This window comes from Paroedura picta, chromosome 2 (assembly GCF_049243985.1).
Source record: "Paroedura picta isolate Pp20150507F chromosome 2, Ppicta_v3.0, whole genome shotgun sequence".
NCBI classification, from domain to species: domain Eukaryota; kingdom Metazoa; phylum Chordata; class Lepidosauria; order Squamata; family Gekkonidae; genus Paroedura; species Paroedura picta.
Window position 1 is genome coordinate 27,796,914 of NC_135370.1, and position 15,774 is coordinate 27,812,687.

Below are 15,774 nucleotides of genomic sequence, written 5' to 3' on the forward strand. Positions count from 1 at the left end.
TACACGGGTAAGTCAAAAAATATTGCTATGAAATCATAAAAGCCTTTATTAAACAAAAATGTCAAAATGTGAAACTATTGCTTCTTGACATCCTCTCCATCTAGGCCCGTCTGCTTCTGAAGGTGGTGTTTTCATGTCTATTTCTGCACTATAGATATTGTTGGGGATTGTCTTTTTAAAGGGTAATGTTTTGGCCCATTTCCGCACTGAATCCTCCTTCCCAGGCACAGACCTTTCACTTACCACATGGTTAAGGAATTCCCAACTACAGTGATTTCATTTTTCAAGGCGGAATCTATTTCGGGGTTGCCCAATGGAGAAATGCCTTCAGTTGGGTTTTTTCCCTCTGTGTGCCATGTAGAGTAATTTGTACATACCCCCGTCTTCATCGCCACAGCACTGATAGAGCTGTTCTGACCGAGCAGTAATATCAGGGCTCTCTCAGCCTCACCCACCTCACAGGGTGTCTGTTGTGGGGAGAGGAAAGGGAAGGCGAATGTAAGCCAATTTGAGGCTCCTTCGGGCAGAGAAAAGCGACATATAAGAACCAACTCTTCTTCTTCTGTAATATCCCTCTGCCCATAAAACCCAAGCCTCCCTAGGCTCCACCCTCAAAATCTCCATGGATCTCAAGCCCAGACCTGGCAACCCAATATTGTTCCCTCAGACTGACAGAGGTTCTCTGACAGGATCCATCATGGTGCCTTTAACTGGAAATGTCAGGGGCATTGAAGAAGAAGAAGAAGAAGAAGAAGAAGAAGAAGAAGAAGAAGAAGAGTTGCTTCTTATATGCCACTTTTCTCTACCTGAAGGAGTCTCAAAGCAGCTTAAATTGCGTTTTCTTTCCTCTCCCCACAATAGACACCCTGTGAGGGAGGTGAGGCTGAGAGAGCTCTGATATTCCTGCTCGGTCAGAACAGCTTTCTCAGTGCTGTGGCGAGCCCAGCTGGTTGTATGTGGGGCAGCATGGAATTAAACCTGGCTCACCAGATTAGAAGTCTGCAATCCTGACCACTACACTTAGCTTCATTCCTATCATTCACAATAGGAGAACCATCATGTCCCCTCCCAACCTTCTCTTCTCCAAGCTGAACACTCCCAAGTCCCCAGGCCCTGAATCATCTTCGTCACTGAACCCTCTCAATATTGTCCAAGTCCTTTTGGAAGTGTGGCCTCCAGAATATGCACACAGGACTCCAGGTGCAGTCTGACAAACGTGGTATACAGCGGGACTATAATATCTTGTGCTTTTGATGTGGTGTTGTGGCAAAATACCCTCCCCTTTCCTGACCATTTAGAAAAGACACAGTTTTTCCCCTCTGTGCTTTGGAGAGAAAGAAGGGGAAACATTAATCACTTGCTCACCTCTTTTCAAATGCTAATTGGCCTAGCCAGGAACCTGGTTTCTGAATGGGGGGATACTTACTGCTCTCAAAATCCTGTAGGACAAAAAGGAGCTTCCTGTGGAGGGAGCTGGAAATTGTTGTTCTCAGCAGGACCTAGAGAATCTAGGTACGAGGGGACAGAGAGGTATACCTGCGGCTGAACAGAGGAAGGAGTTTCTCTTTAACCTGCTGACCATCGAAGAAGGATGTTCCTCTGATTAGAAGTTATCAGCCGTAGCTGCCAGGTGAGTTGACCATGCCCTAAGAACTTGAAACCCCTTAAGCAAAGGTGTATGCTCTATATTTAACATCAGATAGGGCATGTTTTGGCAGAGGGACAGAAGGATTCCGTTTCACCCAATTTATTTTGATTCTTTTGCTTAATTCTGTTCTGGGCTAAAGATATTCTTATGAACCTTGTTCTTTTAATAAATCCTTTATGAATTTGAAGCTGGCAGTGGTTCTCTGACCACATCGAGTTCCCCCATCTCAGAAATGGCAAGTCTAATGCAAGGGGAAGACTCGGGGTCAGGGGAGGGAGCTTGGCAAGCAGCTAGTCCTCTGGAGGGGGTGTATCTTTCAGTAAATTGTCCCCACAGTGCTCATGTGTTGGGCTGTGGGAGACACAGAGATGAGACCTCAGAGGTGGAAGGGGCAGCTGGAGTCCTGATCCTCCTAGCAGGCAGGATGGTGGGAGTGTGTTCCCCAGAAAGACTCTTTTGCAACCCTCCTGGAGTTGGCAATCAGCTAGAAATGGGGGTGGGCAGGGCAGGACAGGGTTTGCAAAGCAAAAGCTTTGTCACAGATGCCTCTGTTGCTACAGTCCAAGTCTGCATTGACAGTCTTGTGACATGCTCTGCAGCAAAGCTATGGCCCATCCCTTGAAAATAAAATGTGCTCTCAACAGATTGGTAAAGCTAATTGCGCCCGATTTATGCAGAAGAATATGAGGGGTTTGAAAAACGATACATGCAATCAGCCAGATTTAGAAGGCCTTTCTCTTCTTTCCAAAACGCTCTGTTTCAAGAAAATGAGAACAGCTCTCTGACACCCAGCTCCCTCTTTCTGGACCCCAAAGCAGGTTAAGCTCTACAGCAGGGGTAGGCAAACTGTGTCCCTCCAGATGTCCATGGATTACAATTCTCATGAGCCCCTGCCAGCATTTGCTGGCAGGGGCTCATGGGAATTGTAGTCCATGGACATCTGGAGGGACACAGTTTGTCTACCCCTGCTCTACAGAACAGGTACCTCTAGGAAGCACTGGAAACTCTATGGTAGCACCGCAGCAGGCATTGTCCCCTAGGGCAGGGGTAGTCAACCTGTGGTCCTCCAGATGTTCGTGGACTACAATTCCCATGAGCCCCCTGCCAGCAAACGCTGGCAGAGGCTCATGGGAATTGTAGTCCATGGACATCTGGAGGGCCACAGTTTGTCTACCCCTGCTCTACAGAACAGGTACCTCTAGGAATTACTGGAAACTCTATGGTAGCACCGCAGCAGGCATTGTCCCCTAGGGCAGGGGTAGTCAACCTGTGGTCCTCCAGATGTTCATGTACTACAATTCCCATGAACCCCCTGCCAGCAAACGCTGGCAGAGGCTCATGGGAATTGTAGTCCATGGACATCTGGAGGGCCACCATTTGCCTACCCCTGCTCTACAGAACGTCCATGGCGCAGTTCTCGCCAGCTCTGAAACGGCTCCGTCTGTCCGGGGCTTTTATCCATTTGTTTTAAACCTCCCCACAATCCCCAGACTTTTAAATCAGTGGCGATGGCAATCAGCCGCTCTGAACTCCTCGCCGCCGAAGCACTTTAGGCAGACAACATAACCGATTTGCCCATGAAGGTTAGGAGCTTTTCACAGAAACATGGAGTCCATTTGCTTTTAGCCGTGAAGAATTATTTATGCCAGAAATAAAGAATCACGAACGCGGGGCTATAGGAATGGTCGCTGGCAATAAACAGAGGAAAGCGGTCTGTAGCCGTTTGAAATTTCTGACATGTCCTATAGCCCTGCTGCCGGGTGTCTCCGGCACATATATCGGCCTCAAAGGGGCTATAGCAAAAGCAAATCCAGCGGTCTTTGAGGGTGACCCTCATGGCCAGTTTCATACTGGTTATGATCCGAATGAAAACTATTGCTTTTATAACCTGTCGCTGATGTAAGGGAGTCATCTGTGCCTCTTGTTGTCGTGGTTATGAAAGGCAGCCTCTGATCTGGAGAACTGGGTCTGATTCTCCACTCCTCCACCACGTTCAGCCAGCTGGGTGACTTGGGGCCAGATGCAGTTCTCTCAGAGCTTTCTCAACCCCACCTGCCTCACAAAATAGGGGGAGAGGAAGGGTAGCTGCTTTGAGACTCCTCCGGGTAGTAAAAAGTAGGGCACAAAGAGCCAGCTCCTCCGCTTCAGTCACAGTTCTTTCAGAGCTCACTCAGCCTCACCTACCTCAGAGGGTGTGCGTTGTGGGGAAAGGAAGCCACTTTGAGACTCCTTCAGATAGTGAAAAGCGGGGTACAAAAAAGAGCTCTTCTGCAGTCACAGTTCTCTTAGAGCTCTCTCAGCCTCACCTACTTTGGTGGAAGAGGAAGGGTAGGTGATTGTAACTAGGTTGTCAGGTCCCTCTGGCCTCCAGGGGGGATGGTGCATAGGTTTGTCCAACCCCCTCAGGGACTGCTCCCTGTAGTCTGGAGACAAGCTCTAATTCCAGGGGATCCCCAGGTCCCACCTGGAGGCTGGCATTCAGGTTGTGTCCCCAGGTTGCTCTTGGGGATTGCAAGCCTATTTTAGCCTCTTGTTGGGAATGTTGGTAGAGTTTAAATATGCAAAGAGGATGGAGCATCAAGCTGCTTAAAAGAATACAATAGTTTTATTTGCAAGAGAGAAACAAAATGTTATAGAAAGGGAGAAGTCCTAAATGTCTAATTCAGCTTTTCTGAACTTTCTTATTGCCGAGGAACCCCTGAAGCATTAATTAGGCTTCAAGAAAGCCCAAAAGCGATAGGATCGTGTACATGCCCACCTGGGACCCCTCCCCTTCCCACCCGCTCCAGGACCATCATTGGCCATTTGGGAAGGGGGGATCCATATAACCATATACGGTCATATCACCCGATATGACAAATTTAAAAAATATGTACAAAATTAATTAACTCCCACCCATTCAGGAAAAACTTCCAGGGCTATCAGGAAACCCCAGGGTTTCACAAACGCCTGTTCTAACTGTTCTGTTGTTTCATTCAAGAAACAACAATTTCATTCAAGGAATATGCTCAGAGGAGCAGGAAGTCTCCAAATGAGCTAATCAGGTCATAGTAGATTATTTGAAAAACACCTGGAAATTCCTGATCTAAGTACGCTGACTCCACATCTCCTCTGATGACCCCTAATCATGCACGCTACAGATCTTGTATATTCGAACAGCGAACAGTTCCGAACAGTACTAAAAGCTACAGAATCATCTAAACCAGTGGTTCCCAACCTTTTTATTACCGGGGACCGGTCAATTCTTGACAATTTTACTGAGGCCGGTGTGGGGGGGGGGGTTGCCGAGGGATGTCATTGCCACCACCTGAGCCCTTGCTCCACTTGCTTTCCCGCCTGACTTCCCCTGACTTCCCCTGACTTCCCCTGACTTCCCACCGCCCACTGGGGGGGACACTGCCAGCAGCGGCTGCGCAGTGCCACACTGAGGGGGAGCCCCAGCCGTGGCGGCCGCTGGAGAGCACCATAGGTGAGCTGGCAGCAAAGTGGCAGGGCAGCTCCCAAGGCAGCAGCTAGGGAGGAGGACGAGAAGGAGCTGCGGCCCGGGACCGACTGATCCACGGACCGGTCCCGGTCCCCGGCCCAGGGGTTGGGGAATGCTGCTCTAAACTATGGAATAATTAGAGGAGCATAATTCATTATTTTGTCATTTTACGGTTCCAAATCTAATACATTTAAAGGGGAGAAAAATACAGCCAGTTTTAAGCTCTTAGGCTCGGGGGGGAAACCTGCTTCCCCGTTACTGCTGAGTTCACTGTTTTGCCCAGGCAACTTTTCACCTACAAGATACTTTGGAATTATTTTCTGACAGCTCCCGAAGCTATTAAAATACAAAAATGAACCAGAGACTAAATCAATGACAAGCATTTTGGTATCTCTCTCTCTCCTGCATAGTGAAAAGGCCACAGGGCTGCTTAATATGCGCTCGTCTGCCACGGTGTGCCCATCTAATCAGGTGTGACTGAGTAACCATGAAATTTTAGAGTGCCATCAAACCGTCTTTAGACTGTCAGCGTCTGCCCCCCCCCTACCCCGTTGCCTTCCGTGTTGTGTGTTAAGGAAGCCCAATTGCTTCTGTGCCTATTTGATAAGGTCCTTGTTGACCCGAGGACGGCGGAACGCAGCGCATGAAAGTCTCAGTAATTTGTGCGGTCGGTTCTACGGAATCGCCATGACTGTATTTTTAAAATGAGGGTGAAATGCACCTATAAAACGGCATATTTTTGAAGCGGAAGGTTACTGAGGGCTGAAGTGTGGTTTGCAAAAATACGCTGGGTGTAATGGACTCGGCCCTGACCTGGGCGGCTCACGCTGGTCTGATCTTGTCGTTTCTTGGGAGCTAAGCGGGGTTGGCCCAGGTTAGCATTGGAATGGGAGACCATTAAAGAAGTTCCAGGACCTCTGAATTGCTCTTGCTTTGAAAACCTGCAGGGTCACCACTAGTCAGCTGTGGCTTGGTGGCACTTTCTGCCACAAGGACTAATGACCTCTGAAATGTTATTCAACTCTCAAAAGCAGAGCTGGAAGAGAACTCAAAGGGCCATCCAGCCCAGCCCCCTGTCAGAGTGCTCAACTTCCCAATAAGTCAAACTTCTAAGAGTGAAGACATCCATTACACATTGCGTAAACAGAACTGAGGTCCTTTGCCCATGGACAGAGTATATAACCCAGTGAAACACATCCCCCCCCCACACACACACACCCTTGGGAATGTAGCTAACTGTATTTCAAAGATAGACTCAACATACCCGATAACCTAAACTACAAAGGGGAGTGCTAGAGGGGGGGGGGTACAAGGAGAGGGAGGGGAGGGGGAATGGCTGTGAGAAAACTAACAGTCGTAAACTAAACAACAGGATGCAACCTTGAGGTGTCAGGCATCTGGGGAATGTTGTTGTTAGGGGCGAAGTCGTGTCCGACCCATTGCGACCCCATGGACAATGATCCTCCAGGCCTTCCTGTCCTCTACCATTCCCCGGAGTCCATTTAAGTTCGCACCAACTGCTTCAGTGACTCCATCCATCCACCTCATTCTCTGTCATCCCCTTCTTCTTTTGCCCTCAATCGCTCCCAGCATTAGGCTCTTCTCCAGGGAGTCCTTCCTTCTCATGAGGTGGCCAAAGTATTTGCGTTTCATCTTCAGGATCTGGCCTTCTAAGGAGCAGTCCGGGCTGATCTCCTCTAGGACTGACCGGTTTGTTCGCCTTGCAGTCCAAGGGACCCACAAGAATAGTCTTCTCCAGCACCAGAGTTCAAAAGCCTCAATTCTTTGACGCTCGGCCTTCCTTATGGTCCAACTTTCGCAGCCATATTGCAACTGGGAATACCATTCGCAGCAACATTGCAACTGGGAATACCATAGCCTTGACTAAACACACTTTTGTTGGCAGGGTGATCCTGCTTTTTAGGATGCTGTCTTGATTTGCCATAGCTTTCCTCCCCAGGAGCAAGCGTCTTTTAATTTCTTTGCTGCAGTCCCCATTGAGAGGGCCGGATGCCATGATCTTTGTTTTCTTGATGTTGAGTTTCAAGCCAACTTTTGCACTCTCCTCCTTCACCCACATCAACAGGCATCATCTGGGGAATATCACAGATCAAACATCACAAAACATGGCAGAAGTACCTAGGGGATTCACACACACACACACATCACCTTCTTGGGGACTTGAAAATCGAACATTTCGGACAGATGCTGATCTAATCTCTTCCTAAAAACCTCCAGCAAAAGAGACTCCACCACCCTCTGAGGCAGCATCTTCCATCTTTGAACAGCCCTCACCATCAGAAAATGCATACTAATATTTTAGTGGAACCTCCTTTCCTGTAATTTTAACCCTTGTCTCTAAAGCTGCAATGCACAAGTTGGCCCCCTCTTCAACATGTCTACCTTTGACGTAGTTAAACGCAACTGTCACATCACGCCTTCCTCTCTTCATCTCCAAGCTACACAGACCCAACTCTCTCAGTCTTTCTTGGACCATCCCAGTTGCCCTTCTCAGAATACATTCTAACTTGTCAAAGTTCTTCTTGAACTGCGGCAGCCAGAACTGGACATAATATTCCAAATGAAATCTAAACCAATGTGGAATAGAGTGGTATTATATCTTCCCTTGCTCTGGATTCTGTGCTCCTAGCAATGCAGCCTAATAGCGTATTGACCTTCTTACTTGCCATATCATCCGTAAGCTCGATCTCAACCAATTCTTGGAAGCTAAGCAGGGTTGGCTCTGGTGATAATTTGGATGGGAGACCAACAAGGAAGTCCAGGGTCATGATGTGGAACCAGGCCATGGCAAACCACCTCTGAACATCTCTTGTCTTGACAACCCTATGGGAATGCCTTAGGTCAGCTGGGACTTCATGGCTCTTTTTAGTACCAATTTACCCTGGCATAGATGGTCCAGGCTGCTCCAATCTTGTCAGATCTCAGAAGCTAAGCAGAGTCAGCCCTGGCTAGTTCTTGGATGGGAGACCTCCAGAGAATACCAGGGTTGTGATGCAGAGCTGCAATTGATGGCAATTTCTATCACCATTATGGACCTCACTTTCCTAGACCTGTCATGCAGAGCAAGTAAGTTCTGGACACCCTCTGTTCAACTAACCTTAGTCACAAAAAGCCAGTGTGAGGTAGCAGTAAGAGAGTCAGACTGGAATCTTGGAGATCTGGGTTTGAATCCCTGCTGTGTAGTAGAAGCTCACATGGTGACCTCAAGCCAATCACGCTTTCTCAGACTAATTCACTTCATAGGGTTGTTGTGAGGATAAAAATGGAGGAGAGAAGAATGAAGGCACTAGAGACCTTTAGGCCACTCTACCCACAATCTGGGGACAATTCTAATGTTCTGCCTTACACGGTGGTAGGCCTGGCAACTGGCAAAAAAGTTATAAGTATTGGAAGGTGCAAAATTTGCAGTGTGCATGATTGAACAGAATATGAAGAATGTCCTGCAGGGGGCATCAGAGGAGATGGGTATTTAACAGTGTTCGGACAGTGACTTCCTGTTATTTTTCAAATAATTTCCAATAATCTCCAATCCTCTTCCTCCCCCCCCCCCCCACACACACACACTCATTCAGCAAAAGAAAAAAAAGAACCTCCTGCTGCACTTGTCTCCCCTCCCTGCTCTGAGTTTCTCAATCAAGTGCAGAATACTTTCTGTTTCAGTTCAGGGTGGTGGGGAAGAAAGGAGGAAGACCCGGGTTCAAATCAATCTAAATTCAGCAGGATCATCAATGAGGAAAACAAAATAAGTGCATAATCAGCCCTGGTTAGCTCTAGGAATCAGCAGGAACTCTATAATACGCAATTCCTATAAGCAGACAATACTTTTTTCTTCTTCTTTTTTCTCCTAGGACACTTCCAGTGGTGCTGGGCACAGGACCTGAGTGTGACGATTCCCCACCTCCAATGGTAGCTTGACAGCTCTACAGCAGGGGTAGTCAACCTGTGGTTCTCCAGATGTCCATGGACTACAATTCCCATGATCTCCTGCCAGACATCTGGAGGACCACCACAGGTTGACTACCCCTGCTCTATAGGATTGTTGTAAGGATCCATGAGATGAAGTGCATCTCACCACCTGAACGCTGCATGAATCATTAAAGAGGACAAATGTTTTAATCATGACCTGTCCGCAACTCAGATGATGAGCTTGTATCCATAGAAGTCCATAGAGCAAAAGCTGCCTTGGTCTGTTTTCTTTTCCTTCCTCTCTTTGTGCTTCCCCCAGGGTACACTCTTCCACATAGCCGGAACGTCCTCAAATCTTCTGTCAAGCACAGCCTTGATTGCAGTCCCAGGTGAGTGAAGTTTGCTTACTCTCACTTGCGCATACCAAAAATCTGGGCTTCATTTCAACCAAACGGACGTGTGCATTCCCAGGTTTTTTCCATCCACAGATCAAGATCTAAAGAGTCACTTCAGGTACACTCAAAGCTCTTGGCTGTTCCCAGAGGGATCTTTTTCCTCTTCCTTTGAACAACATCCCCATGCCATCTGACACACGATTTTGAAAGCCCCTTGCTAGATCTCCCCCAGAGAACTGATCCCAGCATTTATTCTGAGGTTTATTTATGTATTATACAGTTGGACCCAGGGGCTCTAACAACTAGCAGACGTCTTAACAGTTCCTCCCTCTTCCTCTCAGATGCCATCGGGATGCAGATGAGCTACAGATACCAACTGCATGTTGGGAAATTCATGGAGATTTAAAGATGGAGGCTCCGTGGGGGCAGGGTTGGGGGAGGGGAAGGACCTTGGCCAGGATGTAGGCCATGGAGTCCACCCTCCAACTGACCATTTACTTCAGGGGAGCAGATCCATGTCATCAGATATAGTTAGGGTTGCCAGCTCCAGGTTGGAAAGACCTGGAGATTTTGAGGTTGGAGGAGGGTGGGTTATGGGAAGGGGAGGGACTTCAAGGGGGTACAATGCTATAGGCTCCACCTTCCAAAGTGGCCATTCTCTCCAGGTCCTAGTATGCACACGTTGGATAATACACTTTTAATGTCCTTCAGTAGCTGGATGTTCCTGTGCAGAACAGGATAATCTATTTCTCAAGTGCGTTGAAAGTGCCTTATCCTACATGTGCCGAATGGGAGATCAGTTGTAACCACACGACGTCTCCAGCTACCACCTGGAGGTTGGCAAGCCTTGATGTAGGACTTTCACTAGCTCTATCCCCTAATGTTTAGCCTACATTCCAGAGCACCCAGAGGAAAAGCCAGTGAATCCATCCCCAGACGCATCATACCTCAGGAATGTAAAGAAAGGTCGTGGAGGGAGACCTGCCATTTCAGCAACATGACCCGGAAGTGACAAAGGCACTTCGAGGATGTCAGGGCAACGCTCTTGTCTTGGGGCAAAAACTCTATGGTAGAATCAGTTTGTGCCATAGAGTTTTTACCCAAAGTCTAGAGTATCGCCCTGACATCCCTAATGTGCCTATGTCACTTCCCAATCATGTTGAAGTCACATAGGTCTGTGGCTGAAATGGCAGGTCTCCCTCCCCATCTTCTCTCTTTACATCCTGGCAGGGGCTCGTGGGAATTGCAGTCCATGGACATCTGGAGGACCACAGGTTGACTACCCCTGTTCTAGGGCACAGGTAACTGACTTTGACTGCTAAATAACGTCCCATAAAGCCTTGACTAAACTGATAGAGCATCTTCTCCTCAAGGCAGCTGGCAACCTTTTCAGTAGAGCTGGCAACTTGCAGGTGATGCCTGAGGTTCTCCCAGAATTACTACTGATCTCCAGATCTGTTCCCCAGGAGGAAATGGCAACTTAGGAGGGGGGTGGATTCTATGACATCATTTCCCTGCTAAACTCCCACCCTTCCTCCTCAAACTCTTGATGCCCATAGGCGCTGCTCCCCAAGATCCAAGAATTTCCCAACCAAGGGACGGCAATTCTATTGGCTATAAGAAGTCTGTGAAGGGATAGAATATTCTAACTGTCTTTTTACCTGGGTCTTCACTTCCCTAACAAAAAGGGATTTAGGAGAAACTGGTTACAAAGGAGCGGAACGCCAGCTGTTAAAGAATAAATAGCTTTATTAAGAAGAGCAATACTTTTGCAAAGAGAGGTGAGAGAGATAGTCCTAACAGTCTAGCTGACTAACTGTTGTTCTTTGTTCTGGAGGCAAACGGGGAGGAAGTGCGCTCAAAGAAGCAGGAAGTCTCCAACTGAGCCAATCAGGACACAGAAGGAGATAATTTGAAACATACCAGGAAGTTTCTAATCTAACTATGAGAATTCCGCATCTCCTCCAATGCCCCCTGTAGGATATTCTCCACATGCTGTTGAATCAGGCAGACCCCAGATTGTGCATATTCCAGCAAAACTGACCCTTCTGAAAACATAGAGTATGAAATCCTTTTCAAAACGACAGGGCCACCCAAGCAGCCCTCTCTTAATGACGTGCAGCAGCTGAGTTAACTCCTATCCCCCTCAATTAAAAATTACTATCCGGACAAGGATGGCATTTCAAAATATCCCCGGTAAATCAACAACTTAACCTCAGGGTGAATTGGAGGGATAAGCCATCCTGGTGGCGAGCTGCTAATTGTCAGCCCTGAGACGGCTGCTTGTTATTCTTTTAATGAGGTGATTATGCATAAAGCAGAGGCAAAGCGCCTTCTAGAATCGACCGGTGTTGAAGCCAGCGTTCAAGGTGCTCCTTAAGGGGGGCGGGGAGGAGTGAAACAGACCTTCCAAACAAGACAGGTGGGATGGGGAACCCATCAGTAATATTTTCCTCAATAACCCAACCCCCAAGCCACTAGGACAGGGGTAGTCAACCTGTGGTCCTCCAGATGTTCATGGACTACAATTCCCAGGAGCCCCTGCCAGCAAACGCTGGCAGGGGCTCCTGGGAATTGTAGTCCATGAACATCTGGAGGACCACAGGTTGACTACCCCTGCGCTAGGACCTCCTTAGCCACTGTCCAGGGGTTGGATTGCAGAATAGGGTTGCCACATCCAGAATAGAAAACTCTTGGATATTTGGAAGTGGACCCTGGGGAGGACAGGGACCTCAGTGGGGTATTATGTCATTATAGCCCCCCAAATCTCCCCCCTTCCCAAACCCAATCCTCTTCGGGTTCCACCCCTAAATCTCCAGGTATTTCCTAACCCAGAGCTGGCAACCCCACCTAGTGTGTCTTGGTCAGTGGCCAGATGTGCTGCTGCCTTCATTTAAAACTGAAAGCTGAAGATGGCATTTGCTTCAATGAAGGCGATTTTGAAAATCAGATTGTCTCTGAGATGTCACAGAGTTCTCCGTGTAACTGAATTGGCACTTCCTCTGCAGCAGAGCCGCTGTGTATTCCAGACCACTTCCCGAGTTAGCAGGGAAGTTCCCTTATGCAGCAACACCAGAGCTAAAGCTAAGCTGCTATTTTTAAACGCCTAAAAGGATCGCTACCAGCTCTCCTTTGCGGGAGGCATTTCTTGAAGTCTCATTTCCACAGCCAAAGAAACCAATCGAGGATGTTTTAAGAAGAGCTTCATAAAGCCCGAATGTTAATTTAGGGGTTTTTTTTGCAACCGTTTTGTAAATCTTTTATTCAAGTCGCTTTGCCTTCAGATCTCACAGGCGGGCACACAAAAACGCTGTCACAACACTGCAACCTAAAATTATTTGCATGCTTTATGCTTGGAGCTGTAACCCTTTCGTACATTCTGTTAAAAATCGGATGAAGTAGCCAACACTATGAAGCAGATTTAGGCAGCGCAGTCTCCAGAAGAGATATGGGAAAGTACTCCTGCTGATATGATGCAAAGCAGAGGTCACCAACACAGTGGTGAGTCAAGAAGAAGAAGAAGAAGAAGAAGAAGAAGAAGAAGAAGAAGAAGAAGAAGAAGAAGAAGAGTTGATTCTTATATGCCGCTGGAGGCTCAAAGCAGCTTACAGTCACCTTCCCTTTCCTCTCCCCACAACAGGCACCCTGTGAGGTAGGTGAGGCTGAGAGAGCCCTGATATTCTTGCTTGTTCAGAACAGCTTTATCAGTGCTGTGGTGAGTCCAAGGTTACCCAGCTGGCTGCATGTGCGGGAGTGCAGAATCAAACCCGGCATTCTCTTTGGATTCTCTTTGGATCATGGTTCTGATCAAAGATGCTTCTTCAGAGGGTTGGGGGGTCACACTGTGAGGGGGTTTCAGCCCAAGTGTTTTGGTCTCAGGTGGAAACTACTATGCATGTTAACTTACTGGAAATAACCGCATTTGCAGGTGTCCTACAGAACTGGAAGATTCTTCTCCGAACCAACAACACCCCCACTATGTTCGTTATCAACAACCAGGAGGAAGTGTTTCTATACAGACTTCTTTCCCTTTGAAGGACCTCTCAGATTGACCTCTTCGCCAGACGATAGTCTGCAAAGGCTGCTAACAAGCATGACAGACAATGAAATTCCATCTAAACATCCGGAAGAAGTTCCTGACAGAGCGGTTTCTCAGTGGAACAGGCTTCCTCGGGAGGAAGTGGGAAATTTTCTGGAAATCTCTGGAAATTTTTAAACAGAAACTGGATAGCCCTCTGATGGAGAGGCTGATTCTGTGACGGTTCGAGGGGGTGGCTAGTTATAGTGGATGAGCGATAGGGTTGTGAGTGTCCTGCAATGTCCAGGGGGTTGGACTAGATGACCCAGGATGTCCCTTCCAACTCTATTATTCTATGATTCTATGATTCTAGTTACAGGTGAGCAATTTTGTTCTCTGGTCAGTCTTCAAAGCTGTTTAGTAAATGAAGTCTAGGTTGAATCCAGACAAATGCAATAAAGCCCTGAAAGGAGAAGACAAATAAAACTCACCAGCAGAAAGAAGAGAAAGAAGATTTTTATTTGAAAGGAGGAAGTTTATGTCAGCCACAATCCCTCTCTCCCTCACAAAAATAAAAATCCTCAGGCATAAGGATTGGGTTAAGTGCCTGGCCCTCTCCTGGCTGTGACATTTATTGGTGGCAGCACCGTGATCCGAATTAAACCCACAAATTGAATAGCTCCACCACAAATAAGCCTTGAGAAAAGACATATTTTAAAGAATGTAATAAATTTTACCTCCGGAAATCTACCTCAGACATTCTAGTCAGTCCCGACACCCCCCACACAGAAGAAGAAAGAGGCTGAAGGGAATAGTCAAGGGGCAGAAGCCCCCTCAGAGGAATATTCCAGTCACGAGATAGAGATTATGGGAGTGAAAATTGAAAGGCTAGAATAGAAGCCAAGAAGGAAAAAAGCTAAGATTGAGGCAGAGAACGAAAAAGTAAAAATTGAGACGAAAACGTAGCTAGCCAGACTGGAAATCGAGAAAGACAAAGGAAGGCAGGAGTTGGCAATGGGAAACCACCTCTGTTCATCCTTCACCTTAAAACCTCAGAAGCTAAGCAGGGTCAGCCCTGGTGAGTGCTTGGAAGGGAGACCAAGGAAAACCAGGGTTGGTATGCAATGTCACAGAGTCTATCCTCGAAAGCATCCCTTTTTTCCAGAGGAACCAACCCTAGCCTTCCTTGGTGGTCTCCCCTCCAAGGACTGACAAGAGCTGACTCTGCTTAGCTTTTGAGGTTTCAAGTGAAGGACAAAAAGAGGTAGTTTTCCATTGCCTGCTGCTATATACCAACCTTGGCCTTCCTGGGGATGAGCCATAATTCCCTAGATGCCTGTTACATCACATCCTTCTTCAACAGGGTCTTCCTTGACGGTTGTCACAAAAATTCAGCAGTGGGAATGTGGCATATATGGCTTTATGAACCAAACATACCCATCTAGCCTTAAGGATCCTCGGTGGATAACTCCAGACCTTTCTATATGTTACATTTTCCTCACATCTGCCGTCCAGTTGATCGGACATGTGCTGTGAGCTCTATGCTCATAACTCAATTCCCAGGGACATGAGGCTCAATTTGAATTAGGACTATCGTTTGCAGAGAGAAAGGACTAAAGTCCTCCCTGTTTCATTTTCCTGACCTGAATGACCTGGGGAACTATTTGTCCCATTGGGGAACATTACGTATTTTTTCAGTTTAGAAGAGGTGATTAAGGTAGGACAAGAAAAGGTTTATAATATTATGCATGGGGTGGAGAGAGAACAAGAACATTTTCTCCTCCAAAACTTGGGCATCTGCCATGAAGCAGATGGGCCATAGGTTCAGGATGGACAAAAGGAAAGACTACTTACAGAGAGCAATTAAAGGGCGGAATTCGCTGCCAGAGGATGTAGTGATGGCCACTGGAATAAATAGCTTTCAAAGAACATTAGGCAGATTCATGGAGGAAAATTCTATAATTGGGTGTGATGAGCCATTGGCCTGAAGAGAAGTATGACTTCTCTTAGAAGAGAAGTATGACTTCTCTTACGTTCTTTTGTCTGCGGACGTGATGCTTTCATGGTGTTTGGGGGACAAGAGTGTGGGGGGGGCTCCTGGTCCTCTCAGTGGACCTTCTGATGGCCCCTAGATTTTGGCTACTGCATGAGCCTGTGTGTTAGACTGGACAGGCCATTAGCATGATCCAACATGGCGTGTCTTCTTACGTTCCATTGAGGAAAATTGCTTCTGTGACTTAAAGCATCACTTCCTACACTGTAAACAATACCTGCTTTTTGAACAGTTCTGTCACATGTGTTT

At 47.3% G+C, this 15,774-nt stretch overlaps 1 long non-coding RNA gene across 1 annotated transcript; it reads left to right on the forward strand.

Moving 5' to 3' along the window:
• The first annotated feature begins 1,451 nt into the window (after positions 1-1,451).
• Positions 1,452-14,474, forward strand: LOC143828620 (uncharacterized). The gene is made up of 3 exons (XR_013227768.1): positions 1,452-1,630; positions 9,002-9,448; positions 13,383-14,474. It is a non-coding gene; the product is annotated as an uncharacterized LOC143828620 (long non-coding RNA).
• The last annotated feature ends 1,300 nt before the right edge of the window (positions 14,475-15,774 follow it).